The 14,214-nt window shown below is 48.0% G+C and overlaps 1 long non-coding RNA gene across 1 annotated transcript in view; it reads left to right on the top strand.

Moving 5' to 3' along the window:
• Positions 1–14,214, top strand: part of LOC135389840 (uncharacterized) — a 47,718-nt gene that overhangs the window by 23,130 nt on the left and 10,374 nt on the right. The window contains exons 3-4 of the long non-coding RNA XR_010421601.1: positions 11,654–11,687; positions 12,051–12,080. This is a non-coding gene — a long non-coding RNA (uncharacterized LOC135389840). The remainder of the gene's footprint in view (positions 1–11,653; positions 11,688–12,050; positions 12,081–14,214) is intronic.

Genomic DNA, 14,214 nt, shown 5'->3' with positions numbered 1-14,214 from the left:
ACCAAATTCCTAAAGACAGGAATGAGATCCCAACACCGGACTTTGCTCGCAGACATCCACGTGCCAAGGCAGTGGCAAATGTCATTCCGCCACTCGAACCCAATGCACAAATCCTATACTGCTCCTAGGAAGGGATCTCGTTCAAGAGCACAAAGTGCGTCAGCAGCGCAACAACCCTAACCACGCTCCTTTCGCCCAGAAGCTGGACTTCGGGGGGGTCATAGTTGGGGACGTCTGTATCGAACGATTACGCAATTCACAGGTCAGTACCTTCGCCACAAGCGTGTTGCAAAACGGTCGTCCTTCCTACTTCACGCCCTGCCCCAACCAAATGATTGTGGACGAAAAACCCTGTGTTGAGCATTCTACAAAAGAAGCCGTCCCGTCTCTTCCGCTGCTAAGCGACGACCAAACGGATCCCAGATACCCCCTATTCCAGATCACAAGAGATGACGAGAAGCTTACTCCGTCAATGAAAGACAAGGAATTACTGAGCTTGATGGACAGAGAATTCCACGGGGACACGTTACACAACTGAGCAGCCCCTTTGCCTTTTCGTATGCCCCGACGTGAACTTCCTGACAACCGAGAACAAGCGTTTTCTCGGTTCACTTCTTTACGTCGCACTTCGGAAAGGAACGCAGAAATGAAGCACTTCGTTGCCTTCATGCAGGATCTGCTCGAAAATGGCCACGCTGAGCCAGCACCACAAAGAAAAGAAGCAAAGCAATCTCGATACCTCCCCAGCTTCGGTGTTTGCCACCCGCAGAAACCGAGCCAAATCCGGGTAGTTTTCGATTCAAGTACCGAGTACCAAGGTGTTTCGCTCAACGACTTGCTCCTTTCGGGACCGGACATGACAAATAGCCTGATCGGTGTGCTGCTCCGTTTTGGAAAGGAGGCTGTGGCGGTAACAGCTGACATCCAGCGAATGTTTCATTCCTTCTTCGTACGTGAAGAAGACAGACTACCTGCGCTTCTTGTGGTTCCGAGACAACGACACTAGCAAGGATGTCATTGAATACTGGATGTGTGTACATGCGTTTGGCAACACAGTCCCCCTCTATTGCGACCTACGGCACCGCACAGGAGGGAGAGCAGGACTTTCGTGCGGACGTTCGACACTTTATCGAAAGAGACTTCTATGTCGACGACGGCCTCAAGTCCTTACCGAACGAAGAGGAGGCTATTGACTTACTCAAAAGGACACAGCACATGCTGAAAGGAGCAAACATGCGGCTTCACAAGATAGCCTCTAACTCTGTGGAAGTCGTGGGCGCCTTTCCATCCGGTGACTATGCCACGGGCATTAAAGACATGGACTTCGGCAGAGGTCACGTATCGATGCAGCAGAGCCTTGGACTAAACTGGGACCTGAAGGCACGTTCACCTTGAAAGTGCCCGTAAAAGACACTCCGAATTCACGACGTGGCGCACTATCCACTGTGAAAAGCCTATACTACACCCGTAGGATTGACAGCCCCAGTGACGGTACGAGGTTAGTCTGTTGCTGAGAGATATTTCTTCAGGATCCTGAGACTGGGATGCCACTCTCGACCTGAATGACAACTAGCGAACGTGGCGAGACTCATTACATCATCTTGAACGGCTCAAGATACCCACTCCAGTACACTGCAGTCTCTCTCTCTGGCGCTCCTCGACGGGAAATCTGCGTCTTCTGCGATGCCTCAGAACAGGTCAATCGCCGCTGTAGCTTGCATCAGAGCCACAGAGTAGGATGGAATGCTGCAGAGTATGAAAAATGCTGATGGAATGCAACACGTGGGTTTTGTGTTCGGAAAAGCAAAGCTAGCACCACGCCCCTAACAGACCATTCCAAGACTTGAGCTATGTGCCGCACTGCTCGCCGTCGATATCGCTGAGTTTGTCGTCAGCGAAATCGATGCTCACATTAAATTCTACACGGACAGCAAAGTTGTGCTCGGATACATCTTCAATCAATCGAGGCGTTTCTACGTCTATGTCAGGCAACCGTGTGAACCGCATACGAGGATCTACGAAGCCCGAACAATGGCATTACGTTCCTACCGATCAGAACCCTGCAGATCACGCCACTAGAGCTGTCGCTGCAGATGCTTTGGCTAGCACGACTTGGCTGACAGCACCGAAATTTCTTCGGGAAAGTACGGACGCGCAGAGGAAGGGCACAGCCTTCCTGCTTTTTGAACCAGACCAGCACAAGGAAATCCGTTCTCAAGTGGCTGTCTCGGCAACTCGCGTGGGAAATCAACAACTGGGGGTACATCGCTTCGAGCGCTTTTCGACATGGGCATCTCTACTGCGGGCCGTGGCATACCTGGTGCATACCGCTCGTTCCTTTCATAACCCTTTGGCTGATTGTCACGGGTGGCATTAGTGCAGGAAACCTCGAAGCGCGGATGAGCTGAACGAGGCGAAGAAAGTCATCCTTCGCTGCGTCCAACACGAAGAATTTCCAGAAGCCGTCACAAGTCCCCGTGCGGACGCAGCTCAACAAAGTCGCATTTCGTCCAGCAACCCTTTGCGCAAACTCGACCCGTTCGTCCACAATCAGGGCCTGTTGAGAGTTCGTTGACGCCTACGAAACTCCGACCACGACGATTCGGATCAATCGGATCACACTCGGAGATCACTAAAGGGTAGTACACGCATCTCGGAATCGAACTCGTGCCAGAAGCACAATGAAGCAATGTAATCCGGACTACTCTTTCCTGCTCTCGTGCCACTGGTATCATCCGCATACTGCACATCACTAAAGGGTAGTACACGCTTCTAGGAATCGAACTCGTGCCAGAAGCACAATGAAGCAATGTAATCCGGACTACTCTTTCCTGCTCTCGTGCCACTGGTATCATCCGCATACTGCAGATCACTAAAGGGTTGTACACGCTTCTAGGAATCGAACTCGTGCCAGAAGCACAATGGGGCAATGTAATCCGGACTACTCTTTCCTGCTCTCGTGCCACTGGTATCATCCGCATACTGCACATCACTAAAGGGTAGTACACGCTTCTAGGAATCGAACTCGTGCCAGAAGCACAATGAAGCAATGTAATCCGGACTACTCTTTCCTGCTCTCGTGCCACTGGTATCATCCGCATACTGCACATCACTAAAGGGTAGTACACGCATCTCGGAATCGAACTCGTGCCAGAAGCACAATGAAGCAATGTAATCCGGACTACTCTTTCCTGCTCTCGTGCCACTGGTATCATCCGCATACTGCACATCACTAAAGGGTAGTACACGCTTCTAGGAATCGAACTCGTGCCAGAAGCACAATGAAGCAATGTAATCCGGACTACTCTTTCCTGCTCTCGTGCCACTGGTATCATCCGCATACTGCAGATCACTAAAGGGTTGTACACGCTTCTAGGAATCGAACTCGTGCCAGAAGCACAATGGGGCAATGTAATCCGGACTACTCTTTCCTGCTCTCGTGCCACTGGTATCATCCGCATACTGCACATCACTAAAGGGTAGTACACGCTTCTAGGAATCGAACTCGTGCCAGAAGCACAATGAAGCAATGTAATCCGGACTACTCTTTCCTGCTCTCGTGCCACTGGTATCATCCGCATACTGCACATCACTAAAGGGTAGTACACGCATCTCGGAATCGAACTCGTGCCAGAAGCACAATGAAGCAATGTAATCCGGACTACTCTTTCCTGCTCTCGTGCCACTGGTATCATCCGCATACTGCACATCACTAAAGGGTAGTACACGCTTCTAGGAATCGAACTCGTGCCAGAAGCACAATGAAGCAATGTAATCCGGACTACTCTTTCCTGCTCTCGTGCCACTGGTATCAGCCGCATACTGCACATCACTAAAGGGTAGTACACGCATCTCGGAATCGAATTCGTGCCAGAAGCACAATGAAGCAATGTAATCCGTACTACTCTTTCCTGCTCTCGTGCCACTGGTATCATCCGCATACTGCACATCACTAAAGGGTAGTGCACGCTTCTAGGAATCGAACTCGTGCCAGAAGCACAATGAAGCAATGTAATCCGGACTACTCTTTCCTGCTTTGGTGCCACTGGTATCATCCGCATACCGCAGATTACTAAAGCGTAGTACACGCTTCTAGGAATCGAACTCGTGCCAGAAGCACAATGGAGCAATTTAATCCGGACTACTCTTTCCTGCTCTCGTGCCACTGGTATCATCCGCATACTGCACATCACTAAAGAGTAGTACACGCTTCTAGGAATCGAACTCGTGCCAGAAGCACAATGGGGCAATGTAATCCGGATTACTCTTTCCTGCTTTGGTGCCACTGGTATCATCCGCATACTGCACATCACTAAAGGGTAGTACACGCTTCTAGGAATCGAACTCGTGCCAGAAGCACAATGAAGCAATGTAATCCGGACTACTCTTTCCTGCTCTCGTGCCACTGGTATCATCCGCATACTGCACATCACTAAAGGGTAGTACACGCTTCTAGGAATCGAACTCGTGCCAGAAGCGCAATGAAGCAATGTAATCCGGACTACTCTTTCCTGCTCTCGTGCCACTGGTATCATCCGCATACTGCACATCACTAAAGGGTAGTACACGCTTCTAGGAATCGAACTCGTGCCAGAAGCACAATGAAGCAATGTAATCCGGACTACTCTTTCCTGCTCTCGTGCCACTGGTATCATCCGCATACTGCACATCACTAAAGGGTAGTACACGCTTCTAGGAATCGAACTCGTGCCAGAAGCACAATGAAGCAATGTAATCCGGACTACTCTTTCCTGCTCTCGTGCCACTGGTATCATCCGCATACTGCACATCACTAAAGGGTAGTACACGCTTCTAGGAATCGAACTCGTGCCAGAAGCACAATGAAGCAATGTAATCCGGACTACTCTTTCCTGCTCTCGTGCCACTGGTATCATCCGCATACTGCACATCACTAAAGGGTAGTACACGCTTCTAGGAATCGAACTCGTGCCAGAAGCACAATGAAGCAATGTAATCCGGACTACTCTTTCCTGCTCTCGTGCCACTGGTATCATCCGCATACTGCACATCACTAAAGGGTAGTACACGCTTCTAGGAATCGAACTCGTGCCAGAAGCACAATGAAGCAATGTAATCCGGACTACTCTTTCCTGCTCTCGTGCCACTGGTATCATCCGCATACTGCACATCACTAAAGGGTAGTACACGCTTCTAGGAATCGAACTCGTGCCAGAAGCACAATGAAGCAATGTAATCCGGACTACTCTTTCCTGCTCTCGTGCCACTGGTATCATCCGCATACTGCACATCACTAAAGGGTAGTACACGCTTCTAGGAATCGAACTCGTGCCAGAAGCACAATGAAGCAATGTAATCCGGACTACTCTTTCCTGCTCTCGTGCCACTGGTATCATCCGCATACTGCACATCACTAAAGGGTAGTACACGCTTCTAGGAATCGAACTCGTGCCAGAAGCACAATGGAGCAATGTAATCCGGATTACTCTTTCCTGCTTTGGTGCCACTGGTATCATCCGCATACCGCAGATTACTAAAGGGTAGTACACGCTTCTAGGAATCGAACTCGTGCCAGAAGCACAATGGGGCAATGTAATCCGGATTACTCTTTCATGCTTTGGTGCCACTGGTATCATCCGCATACCGCAGATTACTAAAGGGTAGTACACGCTTCTAGGAATCGAACTCGTGCCAGAAGCACAATGGAGCAATGTAATCCGGATTACTCTTTCCTGCTTTGGTGCCACTGGTATCATCCGCATACCGCAGATTACTAAAGCGTAGTACACGCTTCTAGGAATCGAACTCGTGCCAGAAGCACAATGGAGCAATGTAATCCGGATTACTCTTTCCTGCTTTGGTGCCACTGGTATCATCCGCATACCGCAGATTACTAAAGGGTAGTACACGCTTCTAGGAATCGAACTCGTGCCAGAAGCACAATGGGGCAATGTAATCCGAATTACTCTTTCCTGCTTTGGTGCCACTGGTATCATCCGCATACCGCAGATTACTAAAGGGTAGTACACGCTTCTAGGAATCGAACTCGTGCCAGAAGCACAATGGGGCAATGTAATCCGGATTACTCTTTCCTGCTTTGGTGCCACTGGTATCATCCGCATACCGCAGATTACTAAAGGGTAGTACACGCTTCTAGGAATCGAACTCGTGCCAGAAGCACAATGGAGCAATGTAATCCGGATTACTCTTTCCTGCTTTGGTGCCACTGTTATCATCCGCATACCGCAGATTACTAAAGGGTAGTAAACGCTTCTAGGAATCGAACTCGTGCCAGAAGCACAATGGGGCAATGTAATCCGGATTACTCTTTCCTGCTTTGGTGCCACTGGTATCATCCGCATACCGCAGATTACTAAAGCGTAGTACACGCTTCTAGGAATCGAACTCGTGCCAGAAGCACAATGGAGCAATGTAATCCGGATTACTCTTTCCTGCTTTGGTGCCACTGGTATCATCCGCATACTGCACATCACTAAAGGGTAGTACACGCTTCTAGGAATCGAACTCGTGCCAGAAGCACAATGAAGCAATGTAATCCGGACTACTCTTTCCTGCTCTCGTGCCACTGGTATCATCCGCATACTGCACATCACTAAAGGGTAGTACACGCTTCTAGGAATCGAACTCGTGCCAGAAGCACAATGGAGCAATGTAATCCGGACTACTCTTTCCTGCTCTCGTGCCACTGGTATCATCCGCATACTGCACATCACTAAAGGGTAGTACACGCTTCTAGGAATCGAACTCGTGCCAGAAGCACAATGGAGCAATGTAATCCGGATTACTCTTTCCTGCTTTGGTGCCACTGGTATCATCCGCATACCGCAGATTACTAAAGGGTAGTACACGCTTCTAGGAATCGAACTCGTGCCAGAAGCACAATGGAGCAATGTAATCCGGATTACTCTTTCCTGCTTTGGTGCCACTGGTATCATCCGCATACCGCAGATTACTAAAGGGTAGTACACGCTTCTAGGAATCGAACTCGTGCCAGAAGCACAATGGGGCAATGTAATCCGGATTACTCTTTCCTGCTTTGGTGCCACTGGTATCATCCGCATACCGCAGATTACTAAAGGGTAGTACACGCTTCTAGGAATCGAACTCGTGCCAGAAGCACAATGGAGCAATGTAATCCGGATTATTCTTTCCTGCTTTGGTGCCACTGTTATCATCCGCATACCGCAGATTACTAAAGCGTAGTACACGTTTCTAGGAATCGAACTCGTGCCAGAAGCACAATGGAGCAATGTAATCCGGATTACTCTTTCCTGCTTTGGTGCCACTGGTATCATCCGCATACTGCACATCACTAAAGGGTAGTACACGCATCTCGGAATCGAACTCGTGCCAGAAGCACAATGAAGCAATGTAATCCGGACTACTCTTTCCTGCTCTCGTGCCACTGGTATCATCCGCATACTGCACATCACTAAAGGGTAGTACACGCTTCTAGGAATCGAACTCGTGCCAGAAGCACAATGGAGCAATGTAATCCGGACTACTCTTTCCTGCTCTCGTGCCACTGGTATCATCCGCATACTGCACATCACTAAAGGGTAGTACACGCTTCTAGGAATCGAACTCGTGCCAGAAGCACAATGAAGCAATGTAATCCGGACTACTCTTTCCTGCTCTCGTGCCACTGGTATCATCCGCATACTGCACATGACTAAAGGGTAGTACACGCTTCTAGGAATCGAACTCGTGCCAGAAGCAGAATGGAGCAATGTAATCCGGATTACTGTTTCCTGCTTTGGTGCCACTGGTATCATCCGCATACCGCAGATTACTAAAGGGTAGTACACGCTTCTAGGAATCGAACTCGTGCCAGAAGCACAATGGAGCAATGTAATCCGGATTACTCTTTCCTGCTTTGGTGCCACTGGTATCATCCGCATACCGCAGATTACTAAAGGGTAGTACACGCTTCTAGGAATCGAACTCGTGCCAGAAGCACAATGGGGCAATGTAATCCGGATTACTCTTTCCTGCTTTGGTGCCACTGGTATCATCCGCATACCGCAGATTACTAAAGGGTAGTACACGCTTCTAGGAATCGAACTCGTGCCAGAAGCACAATGGGGCAATGTAATCCGGATTACTCTTTCCTGCTTTGGTGCCACTGGTATCATCCGCATACCGCAGATTACTAAAGGGTAGTACACGCTTCTAGGAATCGAACTCGTGCCAGAAGCACAATGGAGCAATGTAATCCGGACTACTCTTTCCTGCTCTCGTGCCACTGGTATCATCCGCATACTGCACATCACTAAAGGGTAGTACACGCATCTCGGAATCGAACTCGTGCCAGAAGCACAATGAAGCAATGTAATCCGGACTACTCTTTCCTGCTCTCGTGCCACTGGTATCATCCGCATACTGCACATCACTAAAGGGTAGTACACGCTTCTAGGAATCGAACTCGTGCCAGAAGCACAATGGAGCAATGTAATCCGGACTACTCTTTCCTGCTCTCGTGCCACTGGTATCATCCGCATACTGCACATCACTAAAGGGTAGTACACGCTTCTAGGAATCGAACTCGTGCCAGAAGCACAATGAAGCAATGTAATCCGGACTACTCTTTCCTGCTCTCGTGCCACTGGTATCATCCGCATACTGCACATGACTAAAGGGTAGTACACGCTTCTAGGAATCGAACTCGTGCCAGAAGCAGAATGGAGCAATGTAATCCGGATTACTGTTTCCTGCTTTGGTGCCACTGGTATCATCCGCATACCGCAGATTACTAAAGGGTAGTACACGCTTCTAGGAATCGAACTCGTGCCAGAAGCACAATGGAGCAATGTAATCCGGATTACTCTTTCCTGCTTTGGTGCCACTGGTATCATCCGCATACCGCAGATTACTAAAGGGTAGTACACGCTTCTAGGAATCGAACTCGTGCCAGAAGCACAATGGGGCAATGTAATCCGGATTACTCTTTCCTGCTTTGGTGCCACTGGTATCATCCGCATACCGCAGATTACTAAAGGGTAGTACACGCTTCTAGGAATCGAACTCGTGCCAGAAGCACAATGGAGCAATGTAATCCGGATTACTCTTTCCTGCTTTGGTGCCACTGTTATCATCCGCATACCGCAGATTACTAAAGCGTAGTACACGTTTCTAGGAATCGAACTCGTGCCAGAAGCACAATGGAGCAATGTAATCCGGATTACTCTTTCCTGCTTTGGTGCCACTGGTATCATCCGCATACTGCACATCACTAAAGGGTAGTACACGCATCTCGGAATCGAACTCGTGCCAGAAGCACAATGAAGCAATGTAATCCGGACTACTCTTTCCTGCTCTCGTGCCACTGGTATCATCCGCATACTGCACATCACTAAAGGGTAGTACACGCATCTCGGAATCGAACTCGTGCCAGAAGCACAATGAAGCAATGTAATCCGGACTACTCTTTCCTGCTCTCGTGCCACTGGTATCATCCGCATACTGCACATCACTAAAGGGTAGTACACGCTTCTAGGAATCGAACTCGTGCCAGAAGCACAATGGAGCAATGTAATCCGGACTACTCTTTCCTGCTCTCGTGCCACTGGTATCATCCGCATACTGCACATCACTAAAGGGTAGTACACGCTTCTAGGAATCGAACTCGTGCCAGAAGCACAATGAAGCAATGTAATCCGGACTACTCTTTCCTGCTCTCGTGCCACTGGTATCATCCGCATACTGCACATGACTAAAGGGTAGTACACGCTTCTAGGAATCGAACTCGTGCCAGAAGCACAATGGAGCAATGTAATCCGGATTACTCTTTCCTGCTTTGGTGCCACTGGTATCATCCGCATACCGCAGATTACTAAAGGGTAGTACACGCTTCTAGGAATCGAACTCGTGCCAGAAGCACAATGGAGCAATGTAATCCGAATTACTCTTTCCTGTTTTGGTGCCACTGGAACGACCAGCATATTGCAGATACGACAGGATTTCACGAATTCCGGACGATTCACACGATTTCAGGAATGCAATTAAATCTCTCCCAGAAGCACAATAGAGCAATGTAATATGGATTACTGTTTACTGATTTCGTGGCAGTGGTATCACCGGAATATTTCCGATTAAAGAGGCGGTGCACACGCTTTTATGGTTGGTTCGGTTAAAGTTCTGGTTCGAGGTTGCTGGTTAGGTTCATGTTCGTATTCAGCGCAACCAAAATAACGGTTTGAACTCGTATTAATCGGATCGAACCGGATTACGTGTGCTATGCTAATCAGTGTACCATGTGAAAGGTAACACAAGGTTGTCCCTCGTTCTCTTACACGCTAGCCTCTACACTTCATAGGTACAAAGAATGATGCAGTTCATAGGAAATCATCCTTTACTGAACCGAAAAGTGCTGGGAAGTGGCGTAGAGGATACAATTGAACTCCACTGCAAAAAGCTATCACCAATTTCTAAAGAAAAAGAAAAGAGAGAGAGAGAGCTCCCCTCTTCTGGTTCGGCGGTTGACGTTGAGCTGGTGTCAGAGCTCGACGTTCTGCTCCATGCTCTGGACCGCACGCCAACCTAGGGATTCGGTGTAGAAGACGGATTGTGCGTTGAACGGTTAAGGTGAGGCTGCGCAAGGGGGAGAACACATCACCGCCATCTTCTGCCACGGAGTGCCTAACCTCCCGCCCCGCAAATATAACCCGGACGTCTTTCAGGTAGAGCAAGAGATTGTCAATCGAGTATTCTTACAGCAGAAATCTTGCCCAGATTTCTGGTGCACGATTGATGTATTGATGGTGAGATAGGGATTCCACCTAAACACTTAGCTTACCAAGGTTGCTGGCTGCCGCTTCCAACTAGACGGGGACGAAGAGATGACTATCTCGGTGAAAACCGGGTGGTGCATAACTTGTTGAGCTAGCAGGCGTCCAATATCTCCAAAGCCAAAATAAAGTTATTGTTGTTTTTTTTTTCTGGAAGAACCTTCGTATGTCAAGTGACGCGACGACACGATGATGCCGCAATTTTCTTCATGACGCAGCGAATAAAATGCATGTCTTACCCTGCAACTGAAATATATTCGTTACGTATTTTAAGCTCTACACATATCGGAAGGAGGCTCAACTTAAACTTGAATGCCGACCGCGTATAGTTCCTCAACACTGCCCGCGAGCACGAATGAGATTGGCACCCCTGGCGTATAGCCAACGTAAATACGTGCTACCTATATCTACATGGTAAAGTCAACGTCTCTTTTACGTTGACAATCGACCATTGACCAGGTACAGTTTCCACATTGATTAAGAGCTAGAATGCTGTATACGACGTTGTTCAACATCAGACAACATTCTCTGTTGATGGTAAGGGTAAGGGCAAGTTCACGGTAAGGGTTCAGAAAGTAGTTTTGTAAGAGAATTCTCCATGCAACCTTGCACCTTAAAGAAATTAACGCAACCGGGGAAGCTCCGTGAAAAATCGGGTATGTCTGCTTCGCCTGATGTGTCTAACAACGTCTCTAAGCTGTAAGCCTTATTGTTTGTGCAAGCAAGCCTGAATAAAGACACTTGTGCTGCGACTGCGAATGACGGTCACATGTGCTTGACACTAGATGAGGATGCTGGATGACCTGGGCAACCTCTTCCAGGGGACATGCCCACGGTTCTCTCTAATCATTGTGCTTCCGTTTCAGGTAATCCGCCTCATCATCTCCGATATAAGGCTTGGTTAGTGCTTATACAATATCTCATCCAGATGCGAAAGGCGTTCTTGCGTGGGAAATGCTATCCCGTTCCCCAATGTCCTGCGACTGAACTTGCTTCGTGCCTCAAGACACATTGGAAGTGCCAGGCAGTCATTATTACTGCGCGAATTGTACAACACAAGATATCCCTGAAAGAAAATGAGTGAAGAAACGTGGCCTACGCTTGCGATGTCCTCTCCCTTTTCTTCAAATGCGTCCTTCAAATATATATATATATATATTCGCGCAATAACAGACGTTGGATTTGCATTATGCGCCACGGCTCTCGCATCACTATAGAACATAGCGCTAGAATCAGTTAGTTTACTTCTGTTTTTCATTCTAGGTACCCGTTCGACGTCGACGTCCGCATTGCGTAAGTGACTGAGCTTCCACACAAAAACCATGACTTATTTCATAACTTTGCATCTTTAACCCGGAATCTTGCATGAGAAAACATCCATCAAGGCAGAATCATATGAAACGCTCCGTGAGAACGGCGCGCAGGATATGCGAGGCTTCAATACGCAGGGCGATTCGCTCCACGTGGTTCCATTCGCTCCATGGAAGCACCATGTGGTTCGCTCTGAGCGAACCACATGGTGCTTCGGGTTGGTTTCGTACAGCCGGAGCGATTCCAAAATTTAGCCAAAACTATCTTCACGAGTACTGTACACGTATACAACCGTACGAGCTTTATTCTGAATAATCACGCGGGCTGCAGTTCCCGCTGTTGTGTTGTTGTGTCTCCACCCTCTCTTTGGCTGCAAGTTTTTACTCATGAATAAGTCTTTTTGTAGGAATTTGTCGAAACGTGCCGTAATGGCGGACGGCGAAACCTGCGCTTTGAATCTCATCCAATGTCAGGCACGACTTCGGCCTGCGGGCATGGCAAAAGGACCGTGCTCTTCGAAATAGGCCCACTCAGACATTTCCGCAGGCGGAGAATGTGGGGCATAATCCAACACGTGGAAGCTAAGTCACGTGTTTTCTTTCCGCGAGTTTTAAAATTACCTCATCAGCGACTCCCAATTAAGCATCCTGTTGTCCAAGAAGTTTCCTAAGCAGTGTTATATGTATCGTCGTTGCAAGTAACACCGTTACAGTAATCGATACTTTTTCTATATCGGAGTGCGTATAGCGATACCTTTTTAAACCGGTATCGTAAATCCGTTACAAATTATTATTATTATTATTACAATTATTATTATGGTAAAGCGATTTCTGTATCGTTACGAATACCGGTACTTTCTCATGCCCCGCTCCATAGTGCCGACCACATTTCTCACTCGTAATCATTGTCAATAGTCCGTCTAGCCCTCGACAAGAAACCTGTGGATACGCCTACGTGCGCCGCAACCGGAATTATGGAATTGTACCAAACATATGTTCACTTTTTTCCTTTGTAACTGAAGGAAATAACCACGGCGTGTTCAACAAGAGTGTTGAGGTCAAGTTTTTGACAGGGCGCTCTACATCCCACTCCTAATTTGCAGTGTCGCACTGAGTCACGCTCACATATACTGTGGTATTGCTAAGGGGGTGCAGCACCCTCCTTGCTCAATGGCATTCCTCATGCATTTTTAAAACCCCATAACTCCGCAAGGAATTGCTCAATTTGCATAAAATAGGTCTTGAATTTGAGATCTCAATGGGTTCTAGTACTTAATGGTGCCAGAAATTCGTCTTTTGTGTTGGAAATTTTCTTGCTGACGTCGGAAATTGCGTTTCGCGCTTCCTTCAGACTTGCTGGCTGGTCACAAAATAAATAGACCTAAGGTGAGAATTTTAATCCCATTAAGTACTAGAAAAATATCGCTAAAAGTCCCGAAAGAATTTGTTTATGTCGAAGCATAGAGTTGCTACACGGATTCTTGTGAGCAGTGGTTAGCGAATGCAGACTCGCTGAGATTTTGGGTGTGCGCGGTGGTGCCATCTATCTGCATGCCATATGTGGCACAAGTGGAAAAAACCGGATGAATTGTCACAATCTGTCTTTTCGCATGTGATAACAAATGGAGTGTGGACGCGCAGCTGTCGCTTGTTATCTCGGAATCCTTCGATCGTTCCGTGGTTGTGCTGTGCCTGCCAGTCATGGTTTTACGCATAGCAGGAAACCTGCCTGCGGAAAACGGAAGAGACGCAAAGAACAAGCCCTGAAATTCTACAAGAGAAGGCATCTGGATAATCTTTAAGTAGTACCAGACTCTCACGAATCAAGCAATCTGTCATCGAGAGCGAACAGAAGCGACAGAACGCAAGACGTGTCTGCAGGAACGTCCGGAAACGGACCTTGTGTTGTTCAAGGACGAAGCATGTGGACAATATGCATTTGTTCAACTAATTTCAAGCTCTGAGAATCCACAGCCCATTCAACTGCACACTTGCTGTCATGAAGATAACGTCAGAGAACAGAAATGGATTGCGGAATTTGCATTAATTTGGATTGCCAAATTAGGCTGCAATGCAAAATGTGCTTGCTGAAGGCCGTTACAGCTACTGAGGGCCAA

This window comes from Ornithodoros turicata, chromosome 3 (genome assembly GCF_037126465.1).
Source record: "Ornithodoros turicata isolate Travis chromosome 3, ASM3712646v1, whole genome shotgun sequence".
Classification (NCBI taxonomy): domain Eukaryota; kingdom Metazoa; phylum Arthropoda; class Arachnida; order Ixodida; family Argasidae; genus Ornithodoros; species Ornithodoros turicata.
Note: the sequence above shows the minus strand (reverse complement) of the source record. Positions and strands in the feature narration are given on the sequence as shown.